Here is a 20,094-nt window from a genome sequence, read left to right as displayed (position 1 = left end):
TACGGCATACGGTTTGATCTTAAAAGGGAACCTGTCATCAACTTTATAGTGACCTCACTGAGGGCAGTATAAAGTAGTGACAGAAATGCTGATCTCAGCGCTGTGTCACTCATGAGCTAAAAGTAAGTGGTTGCCGAGAACCAGCATCATAATCATTGCAGCCCAGGCCTCGAATAGAGTCACGGCCACCTGAGAAAAGTCCTGGTTATACATAATCTCCTGCTCTCCCTGCCATCTGCTGATGATTGGCAGTTCTCTCCTAGAGAGAAAGGGAGAAAACTAGGTAGAAGCCTGTCAGTCATCAGCAGGTGGCAGGAGAGCAGGAATTCATGAATAACCAGGACTCTTCTCAGGTGGCCATGACTCTTCTCCAGGCCCAGTCTGCAATGATTGTGATGTTGGTTCTCGGCAACCACTTACTTTTAACCTATAAATGACAGACCGCTGAAATCAACTCACCTGTCTCTACTTTATTCTGCTGTTAGTATGGGCAGCACAAAGTTGATGAAAGGTTCCCTTTAAAGGGATTTTCCATTAATAATGATTTTTTAGCAAGCGCCCGCAGCCTGCCCCTTAAAACACTTAAAACCGAAGATTGATACTTAGCTGCTACCTGTCATTCCGGTCCTCCGCGCTGCCTCCACTGTCTCCATCTTCCGGTCCAGGCACTGTCATCCAGCGGTGCATAGGCATGGTCACATGCACCGCTCCAGCCATGACTAGCTTCAGCAGTGGCCAAAAGCAGCACGTCACCGCTGATGCCAGTCATTGGCTGGAGCGGTGCATGTGACCATGCCTATGCACCGCTGGATGACAGTGCCTGGACCGGAAAATGGGAGACTGCGGCGGCAGCGTTGAGAATCGTAGCGGCAGTGAGCAGGAAACCAGGGGGCAGGCACATGTTAAAAAATCCATATTACCGGAAAACCCCTTTAATATTAACATTATTCAGGAAGCACCAAAGCTCCACCTGGTGGTGGCAGCAGGCAGACACAGTTTAGTTTAAAAAAAAAAAAAATTCTATGCAGCAGTACAGAAAAATACAGATCTCCAGCCATCCTAGATATATATAAATAGGCACAGAATTTTGTATAGAATTAAATTGAACTAACAAAATGATATTAAATAGGTGGAAAAATATGTTTATTATGAAATTCGCAGGCTGTAGGCGAAATACTAGCACCATACAGATATATGGAAAAACGGCCGCTGTTTTTCACATAAACAACCTGCTTTAATGAAACACTACAGATTGCCCCACAATGAACCGTGCACAATGGCTATCATTCAGACACACAATCCCATTACTCTTATAGGGGGGTGCCTATAGAACTCCTCCGGCACGCTCTCCTGTCGGTCCTCCCTACCTGCACAGACACAAAAGACTTGTGATTGCAGAAGTCAAATCTGTTTTTCTTTCCGAAGCAGACGTTAATCTTTCGTGTTTCTGACAGTGAGTACATTTCTCCCTGCCAGCGGAAATGGAGGCAGGAGAGAAGAAGGAGAGCACTGGCAGATAGAACATCAATGTCCTGCCAAAAACAGACGCCCCCCCCCCCCCACCCCGAGTTCACTTGCTAAGGCTAGAACCGTGAGCACCGGCAATGTAAAATAAAAGCATTTCACCTTACAATGTGAAATTACAGCGACATTTCTGCAGTGAAAGTTCATACTTTACTGGTCAGTATAAAAATCTTACCTGTTCATGGATATATGAAAACTTAAAGGGGTACCCAAACAGCACAACAAAAGAGATGTACTAAGCATCCTTTCATTTCTCAATAAACTGCTGCTCTAGGAGATACTGTAGGGCACATGGCTCTTATGAGGTCCTTGGTTGGACGGGGGCTAGACACTTAACTGCTTCCCTTTCTTGAAGTGACCATTATGGTGGTTAATTGTAATCGCCACTAGGGGGAGCTCTCTGCAACCAGATTTCTACAGCTTACAGTTAGCTCCCTCTAGAGGTGGCGGCCTACAACTAACATTATATAATTTAACAAGTCAGAAATGCAGTAGTCCTCTATCAGCCTACAATTTTGGACATGCATAATGGTGATACATTTGCTATAGGGCCCAATTTACTCTCTGTACGCCCCTGATCTCAGGGGTTTGTTTTTGTAAGATGGGTAGGGAGGATTGCTTATATATTCATTTAGGGATACATGCAAACCTTATGTTTATGGGCCTTTGCATTTTTGCCTTGCATAAAACGGCCATAAACAATCCAAAGTCATTGGGCTTAACTCAACCCTCTCCAGCATTTCCAGAGCTCCAAGGGCTGATTCTGCTTGCTCCACTTATTATCAGTATCGATTGTAGCAGAAGCAGAGCAAACACCACTCACAGCAAACTCCCCCCTCCAGATTGTATTGGGAGTTTGCCAGGAGCCATAGAAAAATACATTTTAATATGCATGGATACCCACAGTTGCTTTTTGCAGGGCACCGCCCTAGGCACTGGACCTTCTGTTATGGGTCCAGATATAGTCCTGCAAAATTAGGTGGATATCCCCCCTTTCTAAAGCATGTCTAAAGCATGGGAAAAAGCTCTTTGATAATCACTGAGCAGAGTTAAAAGGGTTTACCAGGGTTCATATATTGATGACCTATAAAACCATGAATATCAGATCGGTGGTGGTCCAACTTCCGGTACTCCCACTGATCAGTTGTTTAAAAAGGCCATGGCGCTCCAGTAAGCGCTGCACCGTTTTCTTAGGCCAGTGATGTCACGTTCATCAATCACGTGGCCTATTTGCAGCTCAGTCCCATTCAAATAAAAGGGCTTGAGCTGCAATACCAAACAAAGCCACTATCCAATGTGTGGCGCTGTGACTGGTTAGCTGTGAGGAAGCCACAGCAGTCGTTGCGGCCACTTCAAACAGCTGATCGGCGGAAGTGTCGGGTGTCAGACTCCCACCAGATACTGATGACCTATCCTGAGGAAAGGTCATCAATATAGCGGTCCCGGACAACCCTTTAAAGGGGTTCTTCCTGGGATAGATTATCCATGTTTGAAACCCCTGCTGATCAGCACAAGCTACAGTATCCTACGGATAGGCCATCAAGGTAAAAGGTAGTTATAAGGCGTTATGGGTGTTTTTCTTATTTTATGTTAGGGGCTTGTGCCCTTTAATATTGGAGAGCCTAAACGTCTGAACATCCCAATAAAACCTATGATGCCTGATGTAAGCAGGCTCAGCTCTGGTGCTACTAAAGATAAGCCATGGTTCTTCTGGGATTTGTTTGATGTTTCTCAGCAGTGATATTATTGCGCTATTTACTTTTCTCACAAAACATTCCTTGGCAGCGCCAGGCAATATGATTTTAGAGCAATCATTTACCATCCCCAGAGACCACAGAGAAAACATTGGGTTACATAACGGAGGATGGAAATGAGCCTGCTCCTAATAGGTCTGCATCCCGACCCATCATCCCGTCTAAGTTATGTTTTTATCACTGCTGCGGTAATGCACCAATTCTGTGTGGTTTTCATGTTTCCAAGAATTATAGCTCAAGCTTCAAAAACAAAATGGAAAAAAAAAGGTTTATTTTATAAGAATTTTATTAGATTTGTAAAAGCTTTCTACAAACATAAATAAATGTCATAAATAAATATCATAAATAGGAAAATAAAAAGACCATTCTCTTTGTAAGGAGTAAATGGACTCTATCTGGTGATTCATGCTATGAAAAATGTTGCCCTCCCTGCTGCTCCTCCTCCGGGCATTTGAGCGAAACTGCAGCTTCATCCCCCTCTTACCCTCCCCTCGCTGTCACCAATTTACTGCTGTCGTCTGAGGATTTCTAAGCACATAAAGAGAGCAGTGAAATCAGCTAAATGAAGCACTATATCATAAAGCCAAAGGTCGGAAAGAGAGGCTGAACTGACCTCATCACATATTGTCAATGAGTTAGAATAGAGATGTTACTGCTGTGATGATAATGAGATGACTGCTGACCCTTTCCTCAGTGTTCACCTATGGTGCCCAGTGACCAATGTGAAAGCTGCTATATTTCAGTGGTTATTTATTTTTATATTTTTTATATTGTAAGATGGAAAACTAAAACAAATATGTGAAACATGACATTTTTATTTAACCACCTCAGCCCCCAGTGCTTAAACACCCTGAAAGACCAGGCCACTTTTTACACTTCTGACCTACACTACTTTCACCATTTATTGCTCGGTCATGCAACTTACCACCCAAATGAATTTTACCTCCTTTTCTTCTCACTGATAGAGCTTTCATTTGGTGGTATTTCATTGCTGCTGACATTTTTACTTTTTTTGTTATTAATCGAAATTTAACGATTTTTTTGCAAAAAAATGACATTTTTCACTTTCAGTTGTAAAATTTTGCAAAAAAAAACGACATCCATATAGAAATTTTGCTCTAAATTTATAGTTCTACATGTCTTTGATAAAAAAAAAATGTTTGGGTAAAAAAAAAATGGTTTGGGTAAAAGTTATAGCGTTTACAAACTATGGTACAAAAATGTGAATTTCCGCTTTTTGAAGCAGCTCTGACTTTCTGAGCACCTGTCATGTTTCCTGAGGTTCTACAATGCCCAGACAGTACAAACACCCCACAAATGACCCCATTTCTGAAAGTACACACCCTAAGGTATTCGCTGATGGGCATAGTGAGTTCATAGAACTTTTTATTTTTTGTCACAAGTTAGCGGAAAATGATGATTTTTTTTTTTTTTTTTTTTTTTCTTACAAAGTCTCATATTCCACTAACTTGTGACAAAAAATAAAAAGTTCTATGAACTCACTATGCCCATCAGCGAATACCTTGGGGTCTCTTCTTTCCAAAATGGGGTCACTTGTGGGGTAGTTATACTGCCCTGGCATTCTAGGGGCCCAAATGTGTGGTAAAGAGTTTGAAATCAAATTCAGTAAAAAATGACGAGTGAAATCCGAAAGGTGCTCTTTGGAATATGGGCCCCTTTGCCCACCTAGGCTGCAAAAAAGTGTCACACATCTGGTATCCCCGTACTCAGGAGAAGTTGAGGAATGTGTTTCGGGGTGTCTTTTTACATATACCCATGCTGGGTGAGATAAATATCTTGGTCAAATGACAACTTTGTATAAAAAAATGGGAAAAGTTGTCTTTTGCCAAGATATTTCTCTCACCCAGCATGGGTATATATAAAATGACACCCCAAAACACATTCCCCACCTTCTCCTGAGTACGGAGATACCAGATGTGTGACACTTTTTTGCAGCCTAGGTGGGCAAAGGGGCCCATATTCCAAAGAGCACCTTTCGGATTTCACTCATCATTTTTTACAGAATTTGATTTCTAACTCCTTACCACACATTTGGGCCCCTAGAAGGTAGGTAAATGACCTGTGAAATCTGAAAGGTGCTCTTTGGAATGTGGGCCCCTTTGCCCAGCTAGGCTGCAAAAAAGTGTCACACATCTGGTATCTCCGTACTCAGGAGAAGGTAAGGAATGTGTTTTGGGGTGTCATTTTACATATACCCATGCTGGGTGAGAGAAATATCTTGGCAAAAGACAACTTTTCCCATTTTTTTTATACAAAGTTGGCATTTGACCAAGATATTTATCTCACCCAGCATGGGTATATGTAAAATGACACCCCAAAACATATTCCCCAACTTCTGCTGAATACGGAGATACCACATGTGTGACACTTTTTTGCAGCCTAGGTGGGCAAAGGGGCCCAAATTCCTTTTAGGAGGGCATTTTTAGACATTTGGATACCAGACTTCTTCTCACGCTTTGGGGCCCCTAAAATGCCAGGGCAGTATAAATACCCCACATGTGACCCCATTTTGGAAAGAAGACACCCCAAGGTATTCAATGAGGGGCATGGCGAGTTCATTGAAAAAAAAAAATTTTGGCACAAGTTAGCGGAAATTGATTTTTTGGATTTTGTTCTCACAAAGTCTCCCTTTCCGCTAACTTGGGACAAAAATTTCAATCTTTCATGGACTCAATATGCCCCTCAGCAAATACCTTGGGGTGTCTTCTTTCCAAAATGGTGTTATTTGTGGGGTGTTTGTACTGCCCTGGCATTTGAGGGTCTCCGCAATCATTACATGTATGCCCAGCATTAGGAGTTTCTGCTATTCTCCTTATATTGAGCATACGGGTAATGAGATTTTTTTTTTCCGTTCAGCCTCTGGGCTGAAAGAAAAAAATGAACGGCACAGATTTCTTCATTCGCATCGATCAATGTGGATGAAAAAATCTCTGCCAAAAAAAGAAAAAGGAGGGGAAAGGCGTCTGCCAGGACATAGGAGCTCCGCCCAACATCCATACCCACTTCAGCTCGTATGCCCTGGCAAACCAGATTTCTCCATTCACATCAATCGATGTGGATGAATAAATCATTGCCGGGATTTTTTTTTTTATATATACAAAGTGTTTGCCAAAGTATATGAACACCGCCACCTCCTCAGCTCATATGCCTCGGCAAACATATCTTTTACTGCAGAGGAGAAATCTCGTCTTGCAGCGCCGCATACACCGACTTGCGTGTAATCTGACAGCAGCACAATGCTTCTGTCCGAATGCACATCAGTGCTGCAGCTGGTCGATCGGTTGGTCCACCTGGAAGGTAAAAAAAACAAAACAAAAAAGAAAAAACCAGGCCGCAAAGCAATAACTTTATTAACTTTAGAACAGAACATATTAACTTTTTTAAACTTTTTTAACTTTTTTACTTACCGGTAATTTTTTTTTTGTTTAGTTTTTTTTACCTTTATAGAACAAACCTCTCCTTCCCCATGGGACAATGTGCAAAGCGCAAATCGCCCAAAGATGTGGCGAAGTACGTTATGCACTTTATCCCAGGTGAAAGGAGAGGTTTGCAGCAGCTGAGAGTAAAAGGGCCCTAATAGCCCTGTGTGCCTGTCCTGTGAGATGCAATCCCTATGCTAGGTGTACCTGTGTGTGGTACTTCCGGAAACACTCTCCATAGCATAGGGCAGGGTGGTCAGCACAGTCAGGACAGAAATAGCGGGTGTCACGCCTTATTCCACTCCTGCTACAGACACGACATCTTTTTCGGGGTGACGGTTGGGTTGAGGTACCAGGAACGACACTGGGGAAATGTCGCTCGTGTAGACGGCTAACTACACTGGGGGATGGGGCCACGGAACCTCCTGGGTAAAGGAGGTTCTCGATGATCTCTTCCTGGAATTTGAGGAAAGATCGTGTTCTCCCAGCCTTACTGTAGAGAACAAAACTATTGTACAGCGCCAATTGAATTAAATATACAGACACCTTCTTATACCAGCGTCTGGTTCTGCGGGAAACTAAATACGGAGACAACATCTGGTCATTGAAGTCCACCCCTCCCATGAGCACATTATAGTCGTGGACACAGAGGGGCTTTTCAATGACACGGGTTGCTCGCTCAATTTGGATTGTCGTGTCTGCGTGAATGGAGGAGAGCATGTAAACGTCACGCTTGTCTCTCCATTTCACCGCGAGCAGTTCTTCGTTACACAAGGCAGCCCTCTGCCCCCTTGCAAGACGGGTGGTTACAAGCCGTTGGGGGAAGCCCACGCGACTAGTTCGCACGGTGCCACAGGCGCAAATCCGTTCTAGAAACAAATGCCTAAAGAGGGCCACACTTGTGTAAAAATTGTCCACATAAAGATGGTACCCCTTGCCGAATAAGGGTGACACCAAGTCCCAGACTGTCTTCCCACTGCTCCCCAGGTAGTCAGGGCAACCGACCGGCTCCAGGGTCTGATCTTTTCCCTCATAGACACGAAATTTGTGGGTATAGCCTGTGGCCCTTTCACAGAGCTTATACAATTTGACCCCATACCGGGCACGCTTGCTTGGGATGTACTGTTTGAAGCCAAGGCGCCCGGTAAAATGTATTAGGGACTCGTCTACGCAGATGTTTTGCTCGGGGGTATACAAATCTGCAAATTTCTGGTTGAAATGGTCTATGAGGGGCCGAATTTTGTGGAGCCGGTCAAAAGCTGGGGGGCCTCTGGGACGGGAGGTGGTGTTGTCGCTAAAATGCAGGAAACGGAGGATGGCCTCAAATCGTGCCCTGGACATAGCAGCAGAGAACATGGGCATGTGATGAATCGGGTGCGTTGACCAATATGACCGCAATTCATGCTTTTTTGTCAGGCCCATGTTGAGGAGAAGGCCCAAAAAAATTTTAATTTCGGAAACTTGGACTGGTTTCCACCGGAAAGGCTGGGCATAAAAGCTTCCCGGGTTGGCGGATATAAATTGTGTGGCATACTGGTTGGTCTCTGCCACGACTAAGTCCAAGAGCTCCGCAGTCAAGAACAGCTCAAAAAATCCCAGGGCCGAACCGATTTGAGCCGTCTCAACCCGAACTCCAGACTGGGCGGTGAAAGGGGGAACTACAGGTGCGGCTGAAGTTGGTGACTGCCAATCAGGGTTTGCCAGCACCTCAGGGATTCTAGGGGCTCTACGGGCCTGTCTTTGCGGTGGCTGCGACGGGGTAACTAGTGCACGTGCCACCGTACCAGCTTCAACTGCCCTTCTGGTGCTCGCCACGTCACCATGTTGTACGGCAGTGCTGGTACTAGGTCCAGGGAGGGCTGCGCTGCTGGTGTATGCCTCACCACGTGATCCGGCAGCGACAGCCCCACTCTGCTGCTCTTGAAGCGGATCCTGCATAACCTGTGGTCTAGCGACATGGGGCCGGGTACGCCTGGTGCTGCCAGGGACCTCCACCTCCTCGTCCGAACTTTGGGTCAGAGAGCCACTGCTTTCCACAGGTTCATATTCTGACCCGCTAGATTCATCAGATGAGGGTTCCCACTCCTCATCCGACTGGGTCAGAATCCTGTAGGCCTCTTCAGAAGAATACCCCCTGTTTGACATTTTGGACTACTAAATTTAGGGGTATTCCCTGAGACTACCCAAGAAAAAAAGCAAACCTGTCTTACAAAGGGGAGGCTAGCGAAGTACTGGAGGCCGCTGCGGTTGATAAAAAATATCAAAACTGATTTTTTTATCGCCGCAGTGCGTGTAAAATGAATGTGCAGTGATCAAAAAATATATATTTTTTGTCACTGCGGTGGGGCGGGCGTGGGTGAACGCACGTGTGGGCGACCGATCAGGCCTGATCGGGCAAACACTGCGTTTTGGGTGGAGGGCGAACTAAAGTGACACTAATACTATTATAGATCTGACCGTGATCAGTTTTGATCACTTACAGATACTATAAAAGTACAAATGCTGATTAGCGATACGCTATTCAGCGAATAAAAGTGACTGCGGTGCGGTGGGGTGGGCGCTAACTGACGCTAACTACCTAACCAAGGGGCCTAAACTATCCCTAAAACCTAACAGCCAATACTAGTGAAAAAAAAAAAGTGACAGTTTACACTGATCACTTTTTTTCCTTTCACTGGTGATTGACAGGGGCGATCAAAGGGGTGATCAAAGGGTTAATTGGGGTGCAGGGGGGTGATCTGGGGCTAAGGTGTAGTGTTGGTGCTACTCACAGTTCAGTCTGCTCCTGTGCTGGATCCAACCGACGAAAAGGACCAGCACAGGAGCAGAGAAGCCATATAACAGATCATATTTACTAATATGATCTGTTATATGGCTTGTGATTGGATTTTTTAAAAATCGCCAGCCTGCCAGCCAATGATCGTTGCTGGCAGGCTGGTGACTAACTTGTTCTTTAACTTTTGCCGGCCCGCGATGCGCATGCGCGGGCCGGCTTGGAGCGAAATCTCGCGTCTCGCGAGATGACGCGTATATGCGTGACTGTGCGCAGCGCTGCCACCTCCGGAACGCGAATCTGCGTTAGGCGGTCCGGAGGTGGTTAAAACATAGGTCTTTTATTATTAGGTTATTTATTCTCCAATCACTTTTATGCAATATAAAGTGGTGAACATTTTTTAAATACTGTGTTTCAATTCACCAGCTACAACTATTAAGCTTTATTTACATAAAACTGCCAATCCCCTTTAAGCTGGTGGTCACCATATTTTGGTGCGCATTCGCTGAAAGCAAGCAGAGGTCTTGTAAACAGCTAGGGACTGAAAACTGAAACTGCAGAATGTTTCATTATACGGGAAACAAGATTTATTTATGTATAACTAAAAAATAAAAACTTTAAAGAGGACGTCTCAGCACAGACTTGGGGCCACACTTCTAAGAAAGCACCATGTCACTTCGCCTCCTAATGCCTCTGATCAGTTTTTAACTTTTTCCAGCGTAATCACTTCTGACTGTAAGGCTGAGTTCACACTTAGGCTACTTTCACACTAGCGTTTTTGCTGGATCCGGCAGGGTTCAGCAAAAACGCTTCCGTTACTGATAATACAACCATCTGCATCCATTATGAACGGATCCGGTTGTATTATCTGTAACATAGCCAAGACGGATCCGTCATTAACTCCATTGAAAGTCAATGGAGGGCAGAACCGTTTTCTATTGTGTCAGAGAAAACGGATCCGTCCCCATAGTCTTGCACTGGGCGTCTTGGCAATGTTAAAGATATGTTACAGATAATACAACCGGATCCGCTCATAATGGATGCAGATGGTTGTATTATCAGTAACGGAAGCATTTTTGCTGAATCCTGCCGGATCCGTCTTGCTCCACATCCCAGGACGGAAAGCAAACTACAACCTGTTACGGTTTGCTCTCGAGTATGAGAACGCAACTAAACGGAACGGAATCTATTTTGGAACATTCCGTTCTGTTCAACTCAGTTGTGTTCCTATTGACAATGAATGGGGACAAAACTGAAGTGTTTTGTCCCGGTATTGAGACCCTATGACGGATCTCTGAGTCGGCTTCACAATCACTGATGGAAATGACTGACCAAATAACTGAAGTGTGAACTCAGCCTTATAAGATGAACATGCAGTCTTTGGAGAAAGCTTTGCAAAGAGACAGCCGCCACCATCTTGATTGAATATCTCGCGCAAAATCCTGTGCGCGGGTTGACGTATGATGACGTCATCAAAGACGGCGGGAAATTTCTCACTGTATCTTCCATCAAGATTGGGGCGGCCAGCTCTTTGTGATCAAATGGATGAGGGTAAGTATGATTTTAATATATATTTTTATTTTATTTTACACTGTAATATCAGCTATGAACGCGGCATCTGAGGGGTACAATGGCTGCCTGATATACAGTTCGGTCACGCCCCCTGTACTCAGTAATCAGCAGCACACTGACACGCCCTTTGTTTCGCAAGACATTTAGCTAGAGAATTGATAGCAGCACACTGAGCATGCTCGACCTAACAAAGGCTCGGAACTACAGGTCGATGCCATGGTGATTTATGAGGAAACAGTGGGTAGCAGAGGAAGAAAACTACTGAACGGTAAATATGAGAAATTTACATTATATTAGTTAATTATTGAGGATGAATTAGTCTAAAACATAAGTTCCATTTACCCCTTCAAATGTTGCTAAATGCTGCGTAAAAAATTCTGTGTAGGATCCATTCATAAGGGTCCATTCACACGTCTGTAAGTGTTCTGCAGATCCGCAAAACACGGACACTGGCGATGTGCATTCCGCAATTTGCGGGCCACACATCACCGGTACTATAATAGAAAATGGCTAATCTTGTCTGCAATTGCGGACAAGAATAGAACATGTTCTATTTTTTGGCGGAAACGGAAGCACGGATGCGGAAGCCCCATTGAAAATTAATGTGTCTGCACCTGTTCCGCAAAATTGCAGAAACGGATGCGGACCCGTTTTGCAGACGCGTGAATGGACCCAAACACTGACACGCAGTGAGGATTTTAAATCTGCAGCACGTACATTTATGTTGTGGATTTCCACTTCAGATTTCACCCTTTGTGATGCACAGGGTAGGAATCGGCAGCAATTCTGCCTTTAACCTCGGCTGATTTTGTAGCTGATTTTTCCCACTGCAAAATACATTCCGAGAAGACCTACCCTAAAGATGCCAAATGTTTTTATACCCTGATGTTATACAACACACACGGCTGGCAAAATTTTTTACCCATTTTCTGTACAAATAAATATTTCAAACAGAAATAATTCCCCCACAAGACGGCAGCATTGATCATTTTACAAAAATACAACAGCAGCACAGTTAGAAAAAAAGTAAATCGGGTGCAAATCCTTTCAGGGAAGGTAGGCGACCATTCCACTGTACAATATTTCCAAAAAATGAGACAGGACTCCAGTTAATTAAAGTGAAAGGTGATGACTGGGAATAAATTGGGTCATCCCCTTTCACTTTTATCTTGAGTGCTGCCTCATTTTTTGGAAATATATATATATTTATAGTAAATTATAATATGATTCAATAGTCCGGCATTTTTTCTGACAGTGCTGCAAAATACACCAAACCTCCACAGAATCAGAAGCAGATGTCTGAGGAGAGATGAACAATTATGAAGCTCCTTCGCCTAAAAGGGTTTTCAGATTGGTAAAAGTTATCCAATATCCACTGGATACCCCCAGCTGGAACTTCAAGAAGAGGTCCAAGCTGTATACTTGTATAGATGCCATACATATTCATGGGTCCTCCTAACTGCTTACGCATATGGGAAAGCCTCTCCCAAATCCCTGGCACTGTCATCCCAATGTGGCAGTAGAGAAATGCAAAGATTTGGGTGGGGAAAATAAGGAACTGTGCATCATAGTGAAATCCAGAGCAGTATATTAAATATTCAAGACAACATTTGTCACCCCTCCAATCTAAAGGGGTACATGTTATCGGCTGCAATATCCCTTTATGTATATTACAGACACGGAAAAATGATTTTGCATAAGCTAGTACCGTAGTTATTCTGAGTTAAACAATAGGTTGCACTACATTTCAATATGCAATCTACACTTCCTATTTTATTTTCAGACCTCCTGATATTTAGGCTACATGCACACGAACGTGGTTTGGTTCCGCATCAGAGCCGCATTTTTTGCGGCTCGGGTGTGGGCTCATCCACTTCAATTGGGCCGCAAAAAATGTGGACAGCACTCCGTGTGCTGTCCGCATCCGTTGCTTCGTTCCGTAGTCCCGCAAAAAAAAATAGAACATGTCCTATTCTTGTCCATTTTGCGGATAATGATAGGCATTGTTACAATGGATTAGCAAAAAAAAGATGCCATACGGACCGCAAAACACGTATGGTCGTGTGCATATAGGCTTATTCTGCAACCTGCTTTTAGTTTCAGACTTTTCAGACCTGCTCCTAGTTTAACACTTTGCTGGATCTGTGTGTCCAGGATGCAGCTGTCTTCACTAGCTCTCATGTACTACCTCTGCTTAAATCCTGAACTGCTTTCTCTTTATCCAGCCCATGAGGGATCTCTTCTATCTTGTGTTGACTGACAGTGATGCTGAGGAGTGTGTGATTTACACCTGCTGAGTCTGCTGTGGGTTCTATCCTCTGTCTGTACTCGGATACATAGGCTGTGTGATTCACCCCTCATGCACAGACTGCCCTAGTGCTATACCCTCCCTCAAGACATGGATGTTTCCCCCGTCTTCAAATTATAATATGCCATGTACAATCTCCCCTCCCTGCCTGGGCGAATCTATGTCAGAAGAATAAGGACAGCCAGCTATGTGAAGAAGTTTGCACAGACTTGCACAGACAAAATGGGTGGAAATTTTTAATAATTGCTCAGGTTTGTATTTAGGAAGGAAATGGATGATAAAAATAAAATTACAAGCAAAGACATGAATAGCATAATGTAAACTGCTGCTCCAATTTCCAATGAAAAGTGTGTCCTAGTGGTTCCAATGCATTGCAGGTATACAGCAGATATCCGGGCTGTGTCATTTACCTTCCATGTTCAGGCACTATCAGTACTAAGAACTCCTTCATGAATATTTGATACTAGCAAGAAGTAACAATATAAAAATAATGAGGCAGTATAATCTGAGGGATTCATTACAGCATGTGAACACGGGACACCGCAGAGTGGAAATGTTCCTGCAGCTTCAAAGAGATCACAACGTGGGGTTTCTGGCATCTCCACAAGTAAAAGACCAAAAAAAAAAGAAAAAATGACACAAGCACTTCCTGGAGAGCCCGGGCACCGGCCGCCCCTTCTCTGGTGAAGTGCACACGTAAGTAGCTCCGTCTTTGGTATAATAAGAATTATTATGGCACAGTAATTCTCATACATTTAAAGTTACACTTTATGTGACTTAGGCCTCTTTCACACGGGTGTTGCGGGAAAAGGTGCGGGTGCGTTGCGGGAACATGCACGATTTTTTTTTGTAATGCGTTTTGCACTCGCGTGAGAAAAATCGCGCATGTTTGGTACCCAAACGCGAACTTCTTCACAGAAGTTCGGGCTTGGGATCGGTGTTCTGTAGATTGTATTATTTCCCCTTATAACATGGTTATAAGGGAAAATAATAGCATTCTGAATACAGAATGCATAGTACAATAGGGCTGGAGGGGTTAAAAAATATATAAAGAAAAATTTAACTCACCTTAATCCACTTGCTCGCGCAGCCCGGCTTCCCTTCTGTCTTCTTTTTTGCTGTGTGCAGGAAAAGGACCTGTGGTGACGTCACTCCGGTCATCACATGGTCCATCACATGATCCATCACCATGGTAAAAGATCATGTGACAGACCATGTGATGACCGGAGTGACGTCACCACAGGTTCTTTTCCTGCACACAGCAAAGAAGAAAACAGAAGAGAAGCCGGGCTGCGCGATCAAGTGGATTAAGGTGCGTTAAATTATAATTTATTTTTTTTAACCCCTCCAGCGCTATTGTACTATGCATTCTGTATTCAGAATGCTATTATTTTCCCTTATAACCATGTTATAAGGGAAAATAATAATGATCGGATCTCCATCCCGATCGTCTCCTAGCAACCGATTTTCACGCAGCCCCATTCATTTCTATGGGGCCTGCGTTACGTGAAAAACGCACAAAGAGGAGCATGCTGCGATTTTCACGCAACGCACAAGTGATGCGTGAAAATCACCGCTCGTGTGCACAGCCCCATAGAAATGAATGGGTCAGGATTCAGTGCGGGTGCAATGCGTTCAACTCACGCATCGCATCTGCGCGGAATACTCGCCCGTGTGAAAGGGGCCTTAGGCCGCTTTCACAAAGTCAGTGTTTCGTCAGTGATTTTCATCAGTGATTCTAAGCCAAAACCCAGGGGTGATCAAGAAATAGAACAGGCACACATTTTTCTATTATACCTTATTTCTGTATAGGCTTCACTCCTGGAAATCACTGACTGTATGAAAGTGGCCTATTCTCTGGAGCTAACATATATAGACTACTGATTCTTTAAGGAACGATCCATGGGTGTTTCCATATTGATAGACACTTGACTCGGGCATGTATAATATGTGCATTAAAGGGTTAAACTAGTGATTAGAGCTCCAGTGCCTGTCATCCAGCTAAAAAGGACTGGGAGGAGTATTGTAAGGAAAAAAAACTTGCGTTAGCTGCTCCCGGCCAATCAGAACACTCCTAACCATCATAGCGGCTAGACAGCAGCAGGTCTGGTTACATTTTAAGTCATTTATTTCTGTTCTTCACCTTATAGATAAGCAGTGTCAGAAGTGTCCAAATAACCATGTCTATGGGCAGTGGTTGTGCCAAATATTTAAGTTCTCCGCTCTGACCGCTGGGACTGTCACCGATTGTGAGAACGGGGGTCCCATTCCCTAGATTTGATGGAGCGGGAGGACCATTACCTCTCTATGGGACTTCCGGAGACAGGCAAGTACAGCCCTTGGATATTTCCGGCGATCCCATAGAGAATGAATGGAATAGCTGGGCAAATGCTCGACCTGCCCCTCCATCAGATCTGGGAATGGGATTCCTGTTCTCAGGAACAGTGGGGGTACGGGTACCAAAGATCAGACCCCCAATGACCAGTTAGTTATCCCTTTTCCTTTGGATAGGAGATAACTTCTAAACTTGGCACAACCCCTTTAAGTGATGTAAAGAAAGGGCTACATACAGCTAGCCATACACCTTGAACAGCTGTTGGACGAGCGATCTCCTGACTCTGCCATACACATACACCTTTGGTGGGCGTGTAAGTGTTATCAGCGGGAAGAGAGTCGCTGCCAGACACCTCCGGCATCAGCTTATCGCGTGAGAGAACAAAAGGATAGGACAAAAACAGTTCAGTCTGTCTGATGTTTCTCTCTCCCCTATGTAAGGGAACAATTAGAACCTCCAGATATATATTAGATTGTCCGCTGATGTGTATAGGGACATTAAATGTTAATGTGACACCCCAGAGTTGTGTTACGAAACTCTTTTACTCCGCTACAACCTGTTAAGAGTATTTGCCTTGTCATCTGATGTAATTTCACATAATATTCTCACCAATGTGCATTGAAAGCCTTGTTAAATGTATATGTTCACCAGCAGGTGGCAGCAATGTGTTAGCAGAGATAGTTCATTCCAGTTTAGCTCCCCCCTCTGTGAGCAAAGTGGGTTGCGCCCACATCCTGCCTCATGGGGAGGGAAGGAAGTTAGAGTGTGTGTAGCCCATCCCAGGCTAGGGAAGGCTGTGCGTGTAGGAGCTCCCAGATATAAGGATCCAAGCCAGGATCTTGTCTCGGCTGAGACATTGATCATCATCCCCAGCCTGAGCCTTGCAGCCTCAGCTGGTAGAAGCAAGCAGACAACTCCAAAATTCCAGGAAGAAGCATACCCTGTGAAGCTAACTGTGAGTCCAAGTCCAGAGATCCAGGAGAAGCCATATTCCTCCTCAGCTAGTCAGTCCCCAGACAGCAGAAGATAGACAGCATAAGCCAAATTCCTGCCACAGTATAGAGCTACAAAGCAGACGTCCTTTCCTGCAAAGCTCCAGGTACATGAGAGAGCAGAAGATATATTCCTGCCACACATTGCCAATACCTGCTGAGCCCAAAGACTAATGCTGTATCTTGCTTGGATGAAAGCTACAACTAGTAAAGACAAGTTTGAACTTTACCAAAGGTCTGGATCTCAATTTCTGCTGCAAATTCCTCTATTACTCCTACTAGCTCCACACTCATTTTATTGCAAGTGAGCCAGGATCCAGGAGTCCAGCCGTACCCACGTAGGAGACACCATTGACACTATTACCACTACCATACAGAGACATTACACCACTCCGGCATTCCTAACCCTTAAAGGGCCCTGTGACAGTACCCTGCGCACTCTGCAATTGGCGTCACAAACAAAACTATAGACTATTAAACCCATATCCGGACCCACTGCATAATTTGGCGTCCGTGTAACCGTACCACAGACCTGCTCCATTGCATTTACTGACACGAGCAGTCATTGACTTGCATTTAGTGGTCAAGAGTTCATGACCTGTCTCCATTCATCTTTTATAAGGGGCTCACCTGTCAAAACAATGGATGAAAGGTGATATCACGTTCAAGGAAAAACAAATGAAATTCCACAGACCTGCAGAGGTCAGGTAACAGATCAAGCCAGCAAAGCGTACAGAGCCATGCTGCACTGGCCCATTGATATCTTAGTTGGGACTATTCATTTAGAGGGAACCTGCCACCATGAAACTGCAGTACAATCTGCTGGGAGCGGGCTATAGAGCAGGAGGAGCTGAGCAGATTGATATATCATTTTATGGGAAATGTACATGTTAAATCTCTGCTCTTTCTGAACTCAGTAGTCCAGTGTGTGGTCTTATCAGGGATCTTCCCTGTATAAGTGTGTATACACTGATAGCCAGCATAGGGACCACCAGTAAAATAAAATTAATTCTGGGGGCCCTCTGTACAGAGACATGCAAATATTACCTGACCCCCGTTTGCAAATCCTTAAAAGTGCACCAACACACTTGTGTTTTTTTCCTGTGGTAGCCTGTCCTGAGAACTTGTCAGTATCCTCTTCATTGGCTCCTACCTTGGACTAGGGCTCTCCCACCCTGCAGATAGCTTTCAATCACCAATAGGACCGCCCACTGGACTCCTAAGCTCAGAATGAGAAGAGATATAAATGTATAATTTACAAGCCTTACTGAATCATTTCCCACAAAACTAAATATCAATCTGCTCAGCTCCTCCTGCTCTATAACCTGCTGCTTGCAGAGTGCACTGCATTTTTATGGTGGCAGGTTTCCTTTAAAGAATTAAGGGGGTTATTTCCTTTTAGGACCAGCCTATGTTAGGCCTTTAAAACAAAGCATTTTTTTCCGTTTTCCATTGTTGCATTCCAAGAGCTATAACAGGTTACTATAAAAACGGACGTTAAAGAGGCTCTGTCACCAGGATCAACCCTATTAAACCAGGTAGTGTTGATCCAGCTGAGTAAAACAATACTTGTCTTTTTTTTTTACTTACATTGTGTTTCATGCCGGATCCGTCTTGCTCCGCATCCCATGCCAGACAGAAAAAAAAACGTTGCTTGAAATCTGAAGATATGAACCCAGTATAATTATCTATAATAAATAGTATCATGTTATGCTAAGGCTACTTTCACATTAGGCCTCTTTCACACTTGCGTTGTTGGGATCCGGCATGCACTTCCGTTGCCGGAGGTGCCTGCCGGATCCGGAAAAACGCAAGTGTACTGAAAGCATTTGAAGACGGAACCGTCTTCCAAATGCTTTCAGTGTTACTATGGCACCCAGGACGCTATTAAAGTCCTGGTTGCCATAGTAGGAGCGGGGAGCGGGGGAGCGGTATACTTACAGTCCGTGCGGCTCCCGGGGCGCTCCAGAATGACGTCAGAGCGCCCCATGCGCATGGATGACGTGATCCATGTGATCACGTGATCCATGAGCTTGGGGCGCCCTGACGTCACTCTGGAGCGCCCGGGGAGCCGCACGGACGGTGAGTACACTGCTCCCCCGCTCCCCACTACACTTACCATGGCTGTCAGGACTTTAGCGTCCCGGCAGCCATGGTAACCACTCTGAAAAAGCTAAATGTCGGCTCCGGCAATGCGCCGAAACGACGTTTAGCTTAAGGCCGGATCCGGATCAATGCCTTCCAATGGGCATTAATTCCGGATCCGGCCTTGCGGCAAGTGTTCCGGATTTTTGGCCGGAGCAAAAAGCGCAGCATGCTGCGGTATTTTCTCCGGCCAACAAACGTTCCGTACCGGAACTGAAGACATCCTGATGCATCCTGAACGGATTACTCTCCATTCAGAATGCATTAGGATAATCCTGATCAGGATTCTTCCGGCATAGAGCCCCGACGACGGAACTCTATGCCGGAAGACAATAACGCAGGTGTGAAAGAGCCCTTAGCGTTATTCTTTTCCGGCATAGAGTTCCGTCACAGGGGCTCTATACCGGAAAATAACTGATCAGGCATATCCCCATGCATTCTGAATGGAGAGTAATCCGTTCAGGATGCATCAGGATGTCTTCAGTTCAGTCATTTTGACTGATCAGGCAAAAGAGAAAACTGTAGCATGCTACGGTTTTATCTCCGGCGAAAAAAACTGAAGACTTGCCTGAACGCCGGATCCGGAATTTTTTTTTCCATAGGAATGTATTAGTGCCGGATCCGGCATTCAAAATACCGGAATGACGGATCTGTCCTTCCGGTCTGCGCATGCGCAGACCTTTAAAAATGAGGAAAAAAAATAATACCTGATCCGTTTTGCCTGATGACACCGGAAAGACGGATCCGGTATTGTAATGCATTTTTCTGACTGATCAGGCATTTTTCAGACTGATCAGGATACTGATCAGTCTGAAAAATGCCTGATCAGTCAGAAAAAATGACATGCGTTTGCATACAGTTTGCCTGATCAGGCAGGCAGTTCAGGCAACGGAACTGCCTGCCGGAATCAAACAACGCAAGTGTGAAAGTACCCTAAGGCCTCTTGCCCACGACCTTATGCCCTCTGAGATATACGGTCAGTGAGCAGGCCATATGTCCCGAAGCAGCATTGATCGTGCGCACGGGAGCGCACAGCATCATAGATTACAATGATGCTGTACACGTCAGGCCGCCCGCGGGGCTATTGTCTCGCACTCATATGATTTTATGAGTGTGGGACAATAGTACGTGCGCACGATCAATGCCTCTCCGGGACATATGGCCCGCTCACGGACCGTTTATCTCAGAGGGCCTAAAAATGTAGTAAGTATTCTGAGGGTGGTTTATATGTGGCTTTGTGAGGTGCTCCAC

The 20,094-nt window shown here is 44.7% G+C and overlaps 1 protein-coding gene across 3 annotated transcripts in view; it reads right to left on the bottom strand.

Moving 5' to 3' along the window:
* The window catches only part of PRKCE (protein kinase C epsilon), a 442,256-nt gene that overhangs the window by 329,262 nt on the left and 92,900 nt on the right, over nt 1-20,094 (bottom strand). Inside the window, exon 1 of one of the 3 annotated variants that reach the window (XM_040430324.1) lies at nt 1,368-1,450. The exons of the other annotated variants lie outside the window; for them this stretch is intronic. The gene's annotated coding sequence lies outside the window, so the exon portion shown is untranslated. Of the gene's footprint in view, nt 1-1,367; nt 1,451-20,094 lie in introns of those variants that run through there. 3 annotated transcript variants of the gene reach the window in all.

This window comes from Bufo bufo, chromosome 4 (genome assembly GCF_905171765.1).
Source record: "Bufo bufo chromosome 4, aBufBuf1.1, whole genome shotgun sequence".
Taxonomy (NCBI): domain Eukaryota; kingdom Metazoa; phylum Chordata; class Amphibia; order Anura; family Bufonidae; genus Bufo; species Bufo bufo.
Note: the sequence above shows the minus strand (reverse complement) of the source record. Positions and strands in the feature narration are given on the sequence as shown.